Genomic DNA, 14,013 nt, shown 5'->3' with positions numbered 1-14,013 from the left:
TTTGCATAAACTTTCTTTACTTTATGCCTCCAACAGCACAAGTCAATCAATCAAATGAAAAAGTTTTGACCAATCAGAGTCCAGCACATACAGTATATAAGTCCCTGACAGGCTCTCCATTTCCTCTTTCTTTGATGCATCCATGCCTGGAGAACTTCCGAAGCTGTTGAAGAACTTGAACAGTAGAACTTGAACTTGATAACTTGCGGTACAAACTGTGGATACTTGGAATCGGTGTCCGCTTTACCGTGCGATGTTAAACTGAAAAACATAGAAACGAGTGAAAGGTTTTGGAATGCAACTGTTGTCCGCATATTACATCTGTTCTAGTCTGTATACATGCAATACTGAAAACATCTTTATTACATAATACTGTAAACCTGAACATAGCGTGTGGTATAGCTGTTATTTGATAGTGTTGTGTTGGCTATCTAATGACGTGTGGAGTCTGTGTCCCTAGGTTCCGTTTTTACCTTGTCCTACAGCATGTTTCCCTAGCGTAAATACTTACCAGCGGATACTCTAACACCCCCAAGAGTATAGGGCGGGATAGTAAAGAGTGGAGGGAAAATACTCGCCTCCTGTCATTATTAAAATTAAGATTATCTGTACACTATGTTAGCATAATCTACAATTTTATTACATGACAGGAGGCTTCGTATTTGCATTTTTAACGCTCTGGTAAAAACGAAAACGACGCGTGCGATGATTGGCGAAAATAAAACACCCTAAAGGTATTTTCTCTTGTCCAATCCGCCGTACGTAAAATGTCATTCAAAGAGGCTCCCGTCAAAAAGGCCCTGGATGCCGCCGCCCCCCTGACCGAATGGGCCCCGAAACTAGTGTCAATCCCAGCTAACGTTAATAACCATCTAATCCACCTGGCTAGTGTAGTTGTAGTAACTGGTTTGTGAGGTTTGGTGTAAGAGATTAATAATTGTCCAGATCCCGAAGGTCGAAAGGGTGCCGTAACCTCTACATATCTGAGTAGGGTATTGACGACGCAAAGACGAGGAACCGACTGAAAAAAGGGATAGGACACAGACTTAGAGTCTGTCTTTGTCCTGCGTGAAATTAAAAACGTAACACCGACGGGGGTTATAGAGAACCCATCCACGTTGAATGCCAGAACATCCGAAACCCGACGGAATGATACCAAGCATAACAACAAAGTGAGCTTGGCGGTCAATTGTCTGAGTGACAGGGCCGTGTTATCCGACCAATCCCGGATGAAACGAATAACCACGTCTACATCCCATAGACGTTGATACTTCGGAGCTGGTGGTCTTGCTAATTTGATGCCCCATAGTAGTCTACACACCAGTGCTTCTTGGCCCACTGAGGTACCGTTGATAGGGATGTGCGCTGCCGAGATAGCGGAGCGGGAAACATTGATAGATCGGTACGATTTTCCGGTGGAGAACAGGTGTGAAAGGAAATTCAGTATGGCTGATACAGGTGCTGTAAAGGGATCAAGGTCTCGTCCCATACACCAGCGATCCCATACGTTCCATGCTGCCATGTAGCTACGTCTCGTACCCGGTGCCCATGAATCCCATAGGAGGTCTTTAGTTGTTTGCGATAGATCTGGGACTGCCCAGGATCCCCTGAAAGAGTCCAGACTACCAATTCTAGACGGTCCTGCACTATTAATGGGTGAGGTTCTGCACTCGGGTTCGTGAGAATCGTTGGAAAAATTGGCAGTACTAGTGGATGGTCCTGCGATAATGCTAGTAGGTCCGGGAACCAAGCTTGGCTTCTCCACAGGGGTGTTACTAATATTAATGATGTTCTGGACATACGTATTTTGTGAAGTACCCGTGCCAACGTTGAAAACGGTGGGAAGGCGTATGCTCCTATCGAGGGCCATTGTTGTAGGAATGCGTCTACCGCCTCGCTCTGCGGGTCCGGTAGCCAGCTGTAATACCTCGGTAGTTGTGCATTAGTGCGTGATGCGAAAAGGTCTATGTGTAGTGGTCCCTTGAGTGTTCTCACCATGTCGAAGATTGGGGTATCCAGTTGCCAATCGCTGTTGTCTCGCCAATGACGGGAGAACCAATCCGCCGTGAGGTTGTTGAGGCCCGGTAAGTACTCCGCTTTGATCATGATATTCCGTGGGAGGCAAAAACGATATATGTCTTTGGTAGCTTCCATCAGGGCTCGTGACCTGGCTCCCCCTAGTTGGTTCATGTACTGGACCGCAGATATGTTGTCCATGCGTAGTAGTATGCAGCAATCGGACATATTCTTGGCTAGACTGCGGATAGCAAAGGAGCCGGCTATCAATTCCTGTCAAATGATGTGACGCTGTTTTTCCTCTCCTGACCATGGTCCTCCCGTGGACGAGTGCGCGCAGTGGGCTCCCCAACCCCATAGGCTGGCGTCCGATTCCACGACAAAGTCCGGGTTCAAACCGAAGATGGCTCTGCCGTTCCACGCTTCCATATGTAGGAGCCACCAGCGAAGTTCCGTGCGTACCTCTGCTGTCAATTCGATTTCCTGGTCGTACGAGTGTCCCCGTCTTAGATGGTGAGCTTTCAATCTTTGCATGGCTCGATAGTGAAGTGGTCCCGGGAAGATAGCCTGTATGGAGGATGACAGCAGGCCCACTATCCTGGCCAGAAGTCTCAGAGAGACCGTGTCTCTTCGGAGGCAGCGTCTTATCTCTTTTCGAATGTTCGCGATCTTCTCCTTGGGAAGGCGTAGCGTGCATGACACTGAGTCTATCTCGAAACCGAGAAATTGAACAGTTCTTGATGGGGAGAGTGACGATTTCTCTTTGTTCACTATGAAGCCCAAGGATTCCAGAAAGTGCACGATAAATTTTGTCTGAGATCGAAGTCCGGATTCGCTTTCGCAGAAAATCAGGATATCGTCCAGGTAGATTAGGCAGCGGGTACCCAGCATCCGTAAGTGTGCCACTGCCGGTTTGAGTAGTTTTTTGAAGCACCATGGTGCGGAGCTGAGTCCAAACGGGAGACATGTGAACTGGCATGTGCGACCTCTCCAGTGGAAACGAAGGAATGGTCGATTGGACTGGGCTATCGGCACTGACAGATAGGCGTCCTTCAAATCCAATCGGGTGAACCAATCGTGATCTAGTATTAGGTCCCTGAGGAGATGGATGCCCTCCATTTGAAGTGTCTGTAGGCCACGAATACGTTCAGATCTCGCAGGTTGATGACGGGTCGGTAGTGTCCCGTCTTCTTCTGGACCACAAACATATTGCTGATGAATCCCGCGTCGTCCGGAGCGAATTCGACCGCTCCCTTGAGGAATAAGCTTTGAATCTCTTCGTCTATGAGTCTGGCATGTTCCGCTGACGTTTTTATCGGTGGTGGGTGACGTGCCTTGGACGGCGTGTCCGTAAAGTCTATCTCGTAGCCTTTGATTGTCCGTAGGATCCAAGCGTCGGATGAAATCTTTTCCCATTTCTGTGAAAAGAGAGAGAGTCTGCCAGCGGTTAAATGAGATTGGTAATATATTGGTTTGTGAGTGCTCACCTGTATTGAAGCGTCCGCGGGCGCGGGCCCCTCTGGGACGGAAGGTGCCTCTAGTGAACGGTGGTCGTGATGGGAAGAACGGTTGTGATGCTTGGTTTCTGGGGCCTGTCGGCCAGAAGCGGCTGGTAGCTCGGCCCCGTTGGCGACCAGCCCTGCCGAAACCCCCCCTGTACGGTGTGGGTTTGCGGAAAACCTGTTTGATCGAGGTCTGTGCTTTACTCAGCGTAGTAAACAGATTCACATGTTTTTTCAATTCACCAATGAAGGACTCTCCGAACAATTGGCCGTTGGCTTGTGGGCCCAACTCCTTCTTTCCCAGCTCTAAAAGCTTGGAGTCCATTTTAAGTAGAGCTGCTTTGCTTCTTTCTGTGCATAGGGCTGCGTTAGTATTGCCCAGCATGCAAATTGCTAGTTGAGCCCATTCCCTGATGTCGTGGGCGTTCAAAGTAATGTTTCCAGTGAGGGCGTCGTCAGCAAGATATAAGATCTTTGCTAGTGGGCCCAGCATGTCCAAAAGCTTATCTTGCGATGCCTTAAGGCCCTTTTCGATGCCCTTGCGTGGATCACGGCCCGCTCGTGACATAAATACGACCACTGTAGTGTCGAACTCTGGGGTATGAGCGATCTTTTCCGGCAGTATGGGTCTTGGACACTCGGCTTTTAGACGTGCGCGTACTTCCCTTTCCATTGGTTGTCGTAACCAGAAATGAATGAATTGGGCCAGATGGTCTGGGAGACCCCATTCCGATGACCTTGGGTGGCGGATTGCGCGAGGGTCAAACATAGGTGTGCCTTGGGGATCCACGAAGGCACCCTCATCCGATACCTCTATCCGGTTGTGGGGTTTCCTTTGCCCCTGACGAGCGTCTCTGTCCTCTTCTATGTCAGACCCCGGTTCCTCCCGGTGTGTGTCCAACCAGTCCTCTTCTTCGGATGGTGAATCCTCCACCTTCCATTCATCCATAACCTCTAGTGCGGGAGGTGGATTATTTCCCTCTTCGTCAGAGGATGACAGTGGGAGGCTAGAAGGGTCTTGGCGTTCCGCCTGGCGGCTCCTTTTTAATGGGGCCTTGCCCTTCGATTTTCGTGGGGCTGGACCGTTGCCTTTCCAGTGTCTCTTGGTTGAGACAAGGTCCCCAGGGAACCTTTCCAGGTCCTTGGTATCAGGGTCCTCGCTTGAAGTGTGGACCCATAACTTGGCTATGGCCTTCTCCATTGAGGCCGCCACTGCTGAAGTGATTATCGACTGAATGTCGGGTTGCGTTGGTTGGGAGGATTCACTCATCTTGATACGTTTGTCTGTGGGGAATAGGACAGGGTCAGTTACCGAACTGTTGGACAGTAAACGGTACTAAATAATGTGGTTTTCCACTTACGACTGGGGTTCCCCAGTGTATATATATATATAATGGACTCAGCGGTTCACAGACCGGTCCTGTATAAATAATGCACCACTGGTTGTACTCATGGGCTAGTGAGGGGGTCACCCTCCTTGAGACCGATCAGAGCGGTCATAAATTAACAGGTGAGGCTCGGTTAGGCTGTGTCGCCTAATAATAATAATGCTCTGGGATGTGTCCCAACAGAAATAGCCCAGTGGACCTGATATTACAGGTTCCGCCTCCGTTGGTAGGGAGGAATGTACGGGTCTCCCGAGTCGTAGTGTGGAGGGTGCCAGTGTTAGTATCAGCAGTATGCAATTAGGGGGGTCACCCCAAAATCCTTTTACAGCTTGGTGCAGATTCAGCACACGCCTGGGGGTCTGTCAGGGTACCTGAGGCCTCTACCTCTAAGGGAGGTAGAGACTTGGTGGTTTGCCCGTCCAGGCGAGCTGTTTCCTTCGTTCCTCGCGGTTCATCCAGTCACTTAAACACCGGCCGCGAGGAATCCACGTCCTTTTCTAGCGGGACGCTCAATACGTGACGTCATGACGCTATCGCGAGCGACCTGTCACTCAAGTGTCCGATATCCAATCGGTACTTGTCAGAGGCGTGATTACCATCCAGAGCCAGGGTATTTAAGCTTACTTCTCACTTCAGCTCATTGCCCTGTCGTGGTTCTAGCTTGTCTAGTCACTCAGTGCTCTGGTATTCTAGTTTGCTCTATTTGGTTTTGACTCGGCTTGTTGTACTACTCTGCTTCTCTGTTATCCCTTGACCCGGCTTATCTCTCGCTTATCTGTCTTCTCGTTCCCTCGACCTCGGCTTGTCTCTGACTATTCTCTATTACTCTCGGTACGTTAGTCCGGCCATTCTAAGGCCCGGTATACGTACCTTTCCACTCTTTGTACTCTGCGTGTTGGATCCCTGTCCCGATCCTGACATTACGACAGGGCCAATGGATCCTGCAGGTACAAACAGTCAGCTTGGTTCTTCGGATCCCAGGTTTGACGCCATGGAGCATAGGATGGATCAGATGGCTTTGGCACTACAGGCACTTTTGTCTCGTGCTAGTAATCCACCTGAGGAGACACGTACTCCTTCTATTTCTCCTGCAGTCTCAGGTCTAGAGGTAGCCACTGTAGGTGCTTCTTCCCGTATTACCCCACCAGTACGTTATGGCGGGTCACCGGAGAAGTGTCGTGGCTTTCTGAACCAGATTAGCATCCATTTTGAATTACAACCCCGCTCTTATCCTACAGATAGAGCGAAGGTTGGATTTGTTATTACTTTACTCATTGAGAAAGCTCTGAGATGGGCCAATCCTTTATGGGAGAATGATAATCCACTAGTCTATAATTATAATGCCTTTGTAGCTGCGTTTAGAAGAACTTTTGACCCTCCTGGTAGAAAGGTCAATGCAGCTAGATTACTGTTGCGCCTTAGACAGGACAATCGAACACTTGTGGATTATGCACTAGAGTTCAGGTCCTTGGCGGCAGAAATTAAGTGGAACGAACAGGCTTATATAGATGTGTTTCTGAATGGGTTATCAGATGTAATTCTTGACGAGGTCGCTACTAGAGAACTCCCTGAGAATTTGGAGGATTTAATTTCTTTTATATCTCGTATTGATGAACGCTTAAGAGAGAGGCAGAACACTCGAGATAGGACCCGTAGACCCTCCTTTAAACTAGCGCCTACCTTTCAAAATTCTGAGTTCGAGGACTTACGTATTCCTGAACCTATGCAGATAGGCAGTACTCATCTCACAGAGAGGGAGAGACAGTACAGGAGAAGGGAGGGTTTATGTATGTATTGTGGAGTCAGAGGTCATTTACGCCTAAATTGTCCCAATCGTTCGGGAAACGCTCGCACCTAAGTTTCTCTAGAGGACAGGCCTTGGGTGTTTCTACTTTGTCCTCTATTCACAACTACAAAGAGCTCAGGCTTCTGTTACCCGTTTCTTTAAAGTGGGAAAAGGGAGTAGTTAAGACTATGGCACTAATCGATTCTGGAGCTGCTGAGAGCTTTATAGATCAGGGTTTTGCTGCCAAGCATGCTATTCCATCCCAGTTAAAAGAGATACCACTGGCTGTTGAGGCCATCGATGGTAGACCGTTACTTGAGCCTGTTATTTTCCATGAGACCATACCGATTAACTTAACTGTTGGCATCCTACATAGAGAGGACATATCCTTACTGCTCATTTCTTCTCCGTCTATTCCCATAGTCCTGGGGTACTCCTGGTTGAGGAGACATAACCCTATTATTAATTGGGAATCAGGGGAGATAGTTTCGTGGGGACAGAATTGTCAAGAGAAATGCTTGCGGAAGGTCTCGCCTCTCGGATTAACCAACACATCGGCTAACTCTGACAATCCTACAGAGACACAAATTCCGCCTCAGTATCTAGATTTAAAGGCAGTATTTGACAAAAAGAAAGCCGATACCTTACCTCCACACAGGTCCTTTGATTGCAAAATTAACCTACTCCCTGGTACCATGCCCCCCAGAGGTCATGTATACCCATTATCTACGAAAGAGAACTCAGTTCTAGAGGAGTATATTCACGAGAATTTAGACAAGGGATTCATTAGGAGGTCCTCCTCCCCTGCCGGGGCTGGATTTTTTTTTGTTAAAAAGAAGGATGGTTCTTTGAGACCTTGTATTGATTATCGAGGCCTAAATAAGATAACCATTAAAAATGCCTACCCGATTCCCTTGATCACCGAACTCTTCGATCGTTTGAAGGGCTCTACAATTTTCACCAAGTTAGACCTCAGAGGGGCATATAACTTGGTGAGAATCCAGCAGGGACATGAGTGGATGACGGCATTCAATACTCGCTATGGCCACTATGAATATACGGTTATGCCTTTTGGGTTATGCAATGCACCAGCTGTATTCCAAGATCTGATAAATGAGGTTCTTAGGGAATTTCAACAAGAGTGCGTCATTGTGTACCTAGATGATATACTTATACATTCTAGTGAGATTGAGACTCATCACAAGCAAGTCAGGAGGGTTTTGCACAAGCTTCTTCAGCATGGCTTGTACTGCAAGTTGGAGAAGTGTAGCTTTGATCAAACCCAGGTAACCTTTCTTGGCTATGTGATCTCTGGGGAGGGATTCAAGATGGATCCGGATAAACTCCAGTCCATTCTAGAGTGGCCTTTACCCAAAGGACTTAAAGCCGTACAGAGATTTATTGGTTTTTCTAATTATTATAGGCGCTTTATTAAGGGCTATTCTTCAATTATCGCACCTATCACTAATATGACCAAACAGGGGGCTGATACTAAGAATTGGACTACTGAAGATCTTCTTGCGTTCAAAACTCTCAAGGAGCTTTTCGCTTCCGCTCCAATTTTAGTTCACCCCGACACTTCCCTGCCTTTTCTACTTGAGGTAGACGCATCAGAGACTGGTTTAGGGGCTGTCCTATCTCAAAGGTTGGGTGTTGACAAACCATTGCATCCATGTGGATTTTTCTCTAAAAAAATGTCCGGTACTGAGAGCAGATATGACATTGGTGACAGAGAATTACTGGCGGTTATCAAGGCTTTGAAAGAGTGGAGACATTTATTGGAAGGTACTTTACATCCGGTTACCATTCTAACAGACCACAAAAATTTGTCTTATATCGGAGAGGCCAAGCGTTTGTCCTCCAGGCAGGCTCGTTGGTCGTTGTTTCTTACCCATTTCAATTACGTTCTGACTTACAGACCTGGCTCAAAGAATTCTAAAGCCGATGCGCTATCTCGCCAATTTGAGCCTTCTGCTTCAGTTGAACCACTTGTGTCCTCCATTGTACCCAAATGCAATATTATTGCTAATACCAGTCTTAAAATTCATTCTCCGCTACTTGACCAGATCTTGAAGTCACAACATCTAGCTCCCGGAGACACTCCTGAGGGAAGAAACTTTGTTCCTCCTGAACTTCAACTGGAACTCTTACAATGTTTTCACGAAAGTAAAATAGCTGGGCATCCTGGTATTCGCAAGACATACTCTCTGATATCCAAGGATTTCTGGTGGCCTTCACTTCGAAAAGATATTGAGGAGTTCGTCGCAGCTTGTGAGACTTGTGCCAAGACTAAACTACCTCATGCTTCTCCATGTGGCCTGTTACACCCCTTGGACATTCCTGAGAAACCTTGGTCCTGTTTGTCCATAGACTTTATCGTTGATTTACCTGCTTCCAAGAGACAGACTGTTATTCTCACGGTGGTGGATAGATTTACTAAGATGGCCCATTTCGTGCCATTACCTAAACTTCCGACTTCTCCTGAATTGGCGGAGATTTTTGCGAGAGAGGTTTTTCGCCTACATGGGATTCCTTCGGAGATTGTTTCTGATAGAGGTTCTCAATTTGTCTCACGTTTCTGGAGATCCTTTTGTTCTCAAATGGGTATCAAATTGAACTTCTCCTCTGCCTATCACCCTCAGTCTAACGGAGCTGCTGAACGTACCAACCAAAAGATCGAACAGTATCTGCGATGCTTTGTTTCCGAACACCAGGACGATTGGGTCGGTCTGATTCCTTGGGCGGAGTTCGCACACAATAACCTTGTTTGTGATTCAACTCGCTCTAGCCCTTTCTTCATGAACTATGGCTTTCATCCTTCGATTTTTCCTTCGGTTTCCTCTTCTCAGGGGATACCGTCGGTTGATGATCATGTCGCCAACCTGAAGAAATTATGGGATCAGACTCGGCAAATTCTGTTACATAGTTCTTCGTTGTTCAAGAAACACGCTGACAAGCATAGAAGAGCGGCTCCTGTTTTTGTTCCTGGGGATAGGGTATGGTTGAGTACTAAGAATATTCGCCTAAAAGTTCCATCTATGAAATTTGCTCCTCGCTACATAGGTCCTTACAGGGTTCTCACTCGTATCAACCCGGTTGCGTATCGCCTTGCTCTGCCACCTGCCTTACGCATTCCTGACTCTTTTCATGTCTCCTTGTTGAAACCCCTTATTTGCAACAAATTCTCCTCTAAGGTCTCCTCGCCTCGTCCTGTTCAGGTGCAGGGTCGGGAGGAGTACGAGGTCAGCTCCATCATTGATTCCAGAATTTCAAGGGGAAAATTGCAATATCTGGTCAACTGGAGGGGATATGGTCCTGAGGAGAGGAGTTGGGTTCCTCAGGAGGACGTTCATGCTTCTCGCCTTCGCAGAGCATTTCACCTCCGCTTCCCATCTCGCCCCGGTTCCTTCCGCCCGGTGGGCGTATCTGAGAGGGGGGGTACTGTCAGGGTACCTGAGGCCTCTACCTCTAAGGGAGGTAGAGACTTGGTGGTTTGCCCGTCCAGGCGAGCTGTTTCCTTCGTTCCTCGCGGTTCATCCAGTCACTTAAACACCGGCCGCGAGGAATCCACGTCCTTTTCTAGCGGGACGCTCAATACGTGACGTCATGACGCTATCGCGAGCGACCTGTCACTCAAGTGTCCGATATCCAATCGGTACTTGTCAGAGGCGTGATTACCATCCAGAGCCAGGGTATTTAAGCTTACTTCTCACTTCAGCTCATTGCCCTGTCGTGGTTCTAGCTTGTCTAGTCACTCAGTGCTCTGGTATTCTAGTTTGCTCTATTTGGTTTTGACTCGGCTTGTTGTACTACTCTGCTTCTCTGTTATCCCTTGACCCGGCTTATCTCTCGCTTATCTGTCTTCTCGTTCCCTCGACCTCGGCTTGTCTCTGACTATTCTCTATTACTCTCGGTACGTTAGTCCGGCCATTCTAAGGCCCGGTATACGTACCTTTCCACTCTTTGTACTCTGCGTGTTGGATCCCTGTCCCGATCCTGACAGGGTCACCCAGTGCAGGGGGGTCACCCCTTTTATAACAGTGATTAGTGTGCTTGTGGGGGGTCACTCATTTTATGTAACGTTTTTCCACAGAGTATTATGAGTGAGGAAATAGGTATAATATGCTCTTAAGGATGCAATCCAATCTAATCCTATATTGAATCTTTTAATGGAGATGGCTGAGGATGATGTGGATGATCGTTTGAAAAAACGGAATGCAGTGATGTAGAAGTGAACGGCACGAGAAGCAGACCGCCTGAATCACTGTCTGCCAGTATCTAAGATGGGCGACTTGGTTCCCGCGGGTTTCCGCGGGATCCAAGATGGCCGCCGTTCGCGCCAACATTTCTGAGCGGTTCGCGGTCGCGGTGTTAATTGCGATCGCGGCCACTCCCTAACTAACGAAAAAAACAAACAAGCAAGCCCACGTCCTGCCTGGTTCCCTCTCCTCCCCTAGAATCCCCCCAGAGATGACCCCTGTAGATAAAATGAGCGCGGTCGCGGTAGCTACCCGCGACCGCGCTGGGGAGATGAAATCCCAGCAGGGAAAGGTATAGCTGACAGGGAGAGGGGAGACAGAGAAGAGAGGATATTTCAGCGAGGATAGGGCAAAATAAATTAAAGCGATATAACCAAAGAATGAAAAACACACTTAGATAAATACTGAAACAAAATTCACTGTTTAAAGAAAATAGCATAAGAATAATACTCTGACCTGTGCCTTGGCTGGAGCAGCAAAGAAAGAGGAAAGGGAGAGCCTGTCAGGGACTTATATACTGTATGTGCTGGACTCTGATTGGTCAAAACTTTTTCATTTGATTGATTGACTTGTGCTGCTGGAGGCATAAAGTAAAGAAAGTTTATGCAAATACGAAGCCTCCTGTCATGTAATAAAATTATCGACTTAATACATTGCAGCTTTAAACTGTAGATAGAACTAGGCATTTAGCTGCACTAAGGGAGCAAATGAAAAATAAAGTTAGAAAGCTATATAGGTCACATGGAGGCCTCACATAAACAGTTGAAAATATAAGATGCGGGGGGGCGGGGCCTGACAGCCAAGATGGCCGGACGTGCATCCTGAATCCTCCAGCACCAGCAGAAACGAATCCACTAATCCTGCCCAAACCACAGGGGCTAGCAAATTAAGGTGCTTGGAGCAAGATGCAGCACCACGCAGGGATCAAGGCGATACCAGTCCGGCACCGATCCAACCTGGTGAAGCCTGGACCGGCCATGCGGCCTACAACGGAGCGGAGCCTGCAGCATGGGGGAGGCGGCCGATCACCTGGCAAGGGATCCGCTCCCATTCGAGACACACACACGGCCCTGCTACTCCCCCCCATGGACCGGCGGGGGTTATCCCGGTCCTCGCTGGGGACGGTCACCCCCAACCAAGCGACAAACTCAGCAGAGAGGCGGCAATGCATGGGCCCACCCAAGATGGCGGCTCAGACGCGGCCCGCGAAGGGGAGAGCCCGCATCAAACCGCCAGTACACACTCTGGAGTTCTTCGACCGGCTTGGCGCGAGCCTCTGGTCGGCACTCCACACTAAAGACCAGACCTTCAAGACGGCAATGAAACTAGCAGTGGCGTGGATACGCCGTAAGATCCGCCTCCACTTAAACAGACACCCGCCAGCGGCACCCAGAGCAGCTACCCGACGGTGGCTACGCCAGGTACCCAAACGGCAAGAAAAATCAATGCATCTCCCAGGCGCCAGCTCCCGGGTACACCAGAAGGGGAGCACCCTTCACCCCAGAACCGCTCCTCGCCCATGGACGTCTGCAACCTACCAAGCGGCGCCATTCCGCATGGGCGAACACCCAGACCCCAATACCCGAGAGAACGCGGCTGATGAGCCGGCCTCCCACACAAGCTGCACACAAGCTCCAAGAGACAGCGACCAACCGGGCGCACATCTTACCTTTCACGGTACAGCTGCTCACCGGAGAGCGACAACCATGATCTGTGGAGCTAAGGCCCCATGGGACTTTCCGGTATGTGTCCTGCCAGAGCCGACCACAGGTGTAGGCTGATGCCCACTGACTCGAGCTGCCGCACGGCGGCCTGGACCGCGAACATGATATCACATCTGCGCAGCCATTGAGGACTATGTCCCGCCAAATCTTTAATCTTTACTTTTAATTTTTCAAGCCTTGACCTCCCTGTGACAGGCGAATGATTGAAATATTAATATTTGAATTACAGCATGTTGCTTAATTAGCTTACCTAATAGAGCTAGTCTGTTTGCAGCCTAATAATACACCTTAAGCCGATGTAATACTGCATTATGTGACCCAGCCTGTTCCTACTGTTTAACTGTTATTGAAATTTGCAGTAATCATCTTAGTTTAACTCCTTCTCGGTTCCAGCATATGTATCTTCTAGCTACTTAACTTCTCATACAGTGTTAAGACATAGTACTAACCATTTAAATGTCAATGTCGGAGCCAGTTACAGCTAAAACATCAAGAAACTAGACAAGCTAGCCTAAAATGACACTCAACTGTTTAAACTTTGTACATCACAATTATGCTATATCCTGTATTATCTATGTTCCTATCTTGTTAAAAAAAAAAAAGTGCAGTACCTCTTGACTGCCTGTGCCAAATGTATAACACGATATGTAGTAGTAAACAAGTCAATGTGTACAACTGTATCTAACCCTGCACTCAAAAATAAAGAATTAAAAAAAATAAAAAATATATAAGATGCATAAAAGTAGCACTAAGTGAAGGACTAAACAAGACAGGAGGCCAGCATGCCAGGGTTTTGGAAGCCAATTAACCTACCAGGTCAGGATATAATATACTTGTGAAGTCCACCTGTGGGGGTTCTCTGTGAGGACTTGAGAACCGATACACCAGCCCAGAACTGAATAATATATACAGCCTTCACTATGTCACAGCGGGCCCAGCATTGCAGAGTGCCCAAGTACTTCTTCCCAGTGTGAATGAAGGGTGTTCAGGAACAGAGGTCATGACTTCTTTGTTGTTTCCCTTAATAGTCCCTTCACAGGATGGTGATGGAATGGAGGCACGCCCAAAATAGCTCTCAGCCCAGGTAGGCTCCAAATAGGACTATCATTGCATAGAACAGGTCTCCAAGATCTTCCACCTTGCTGCTGCTTATCTTAATCTGCAGGGTAGGTAGCAGATGGTGCCTGAGTTTGCTGTTCAGATAGCTTACGCTAAAACCATTTACATAGGATATCAAATCGAGTCAGGGGAATGAAGCTCCAAAATAGATAGTATATATTAACTCAAATATACAGGTTATTCTAGGCCGGGAGATCAGCCGCCTCTCCCGTCCGCAGT

The sequence above is a fragment of the Pelobates fuscus genome, chromosome 10 (assembly GCF_036172605.1).
Source record: "Pelobates fuscus isolate aPelFus1 chromosome 10, aPelFus1.pri, whole genome shotgun sequence".
In the NCBI taxonomy this organism is placed as follows: domain Eukaryota; kingdom Metazoa; phylum Chordata; class Amphibia; order Anura; family Pelobatidae; genus Pelobates; species Pelobates fuscus.
The sequence above is the reverse complement of the archived record's forward strand: the minus strand, read 5'-3'. Positions refer to the sequence as shown.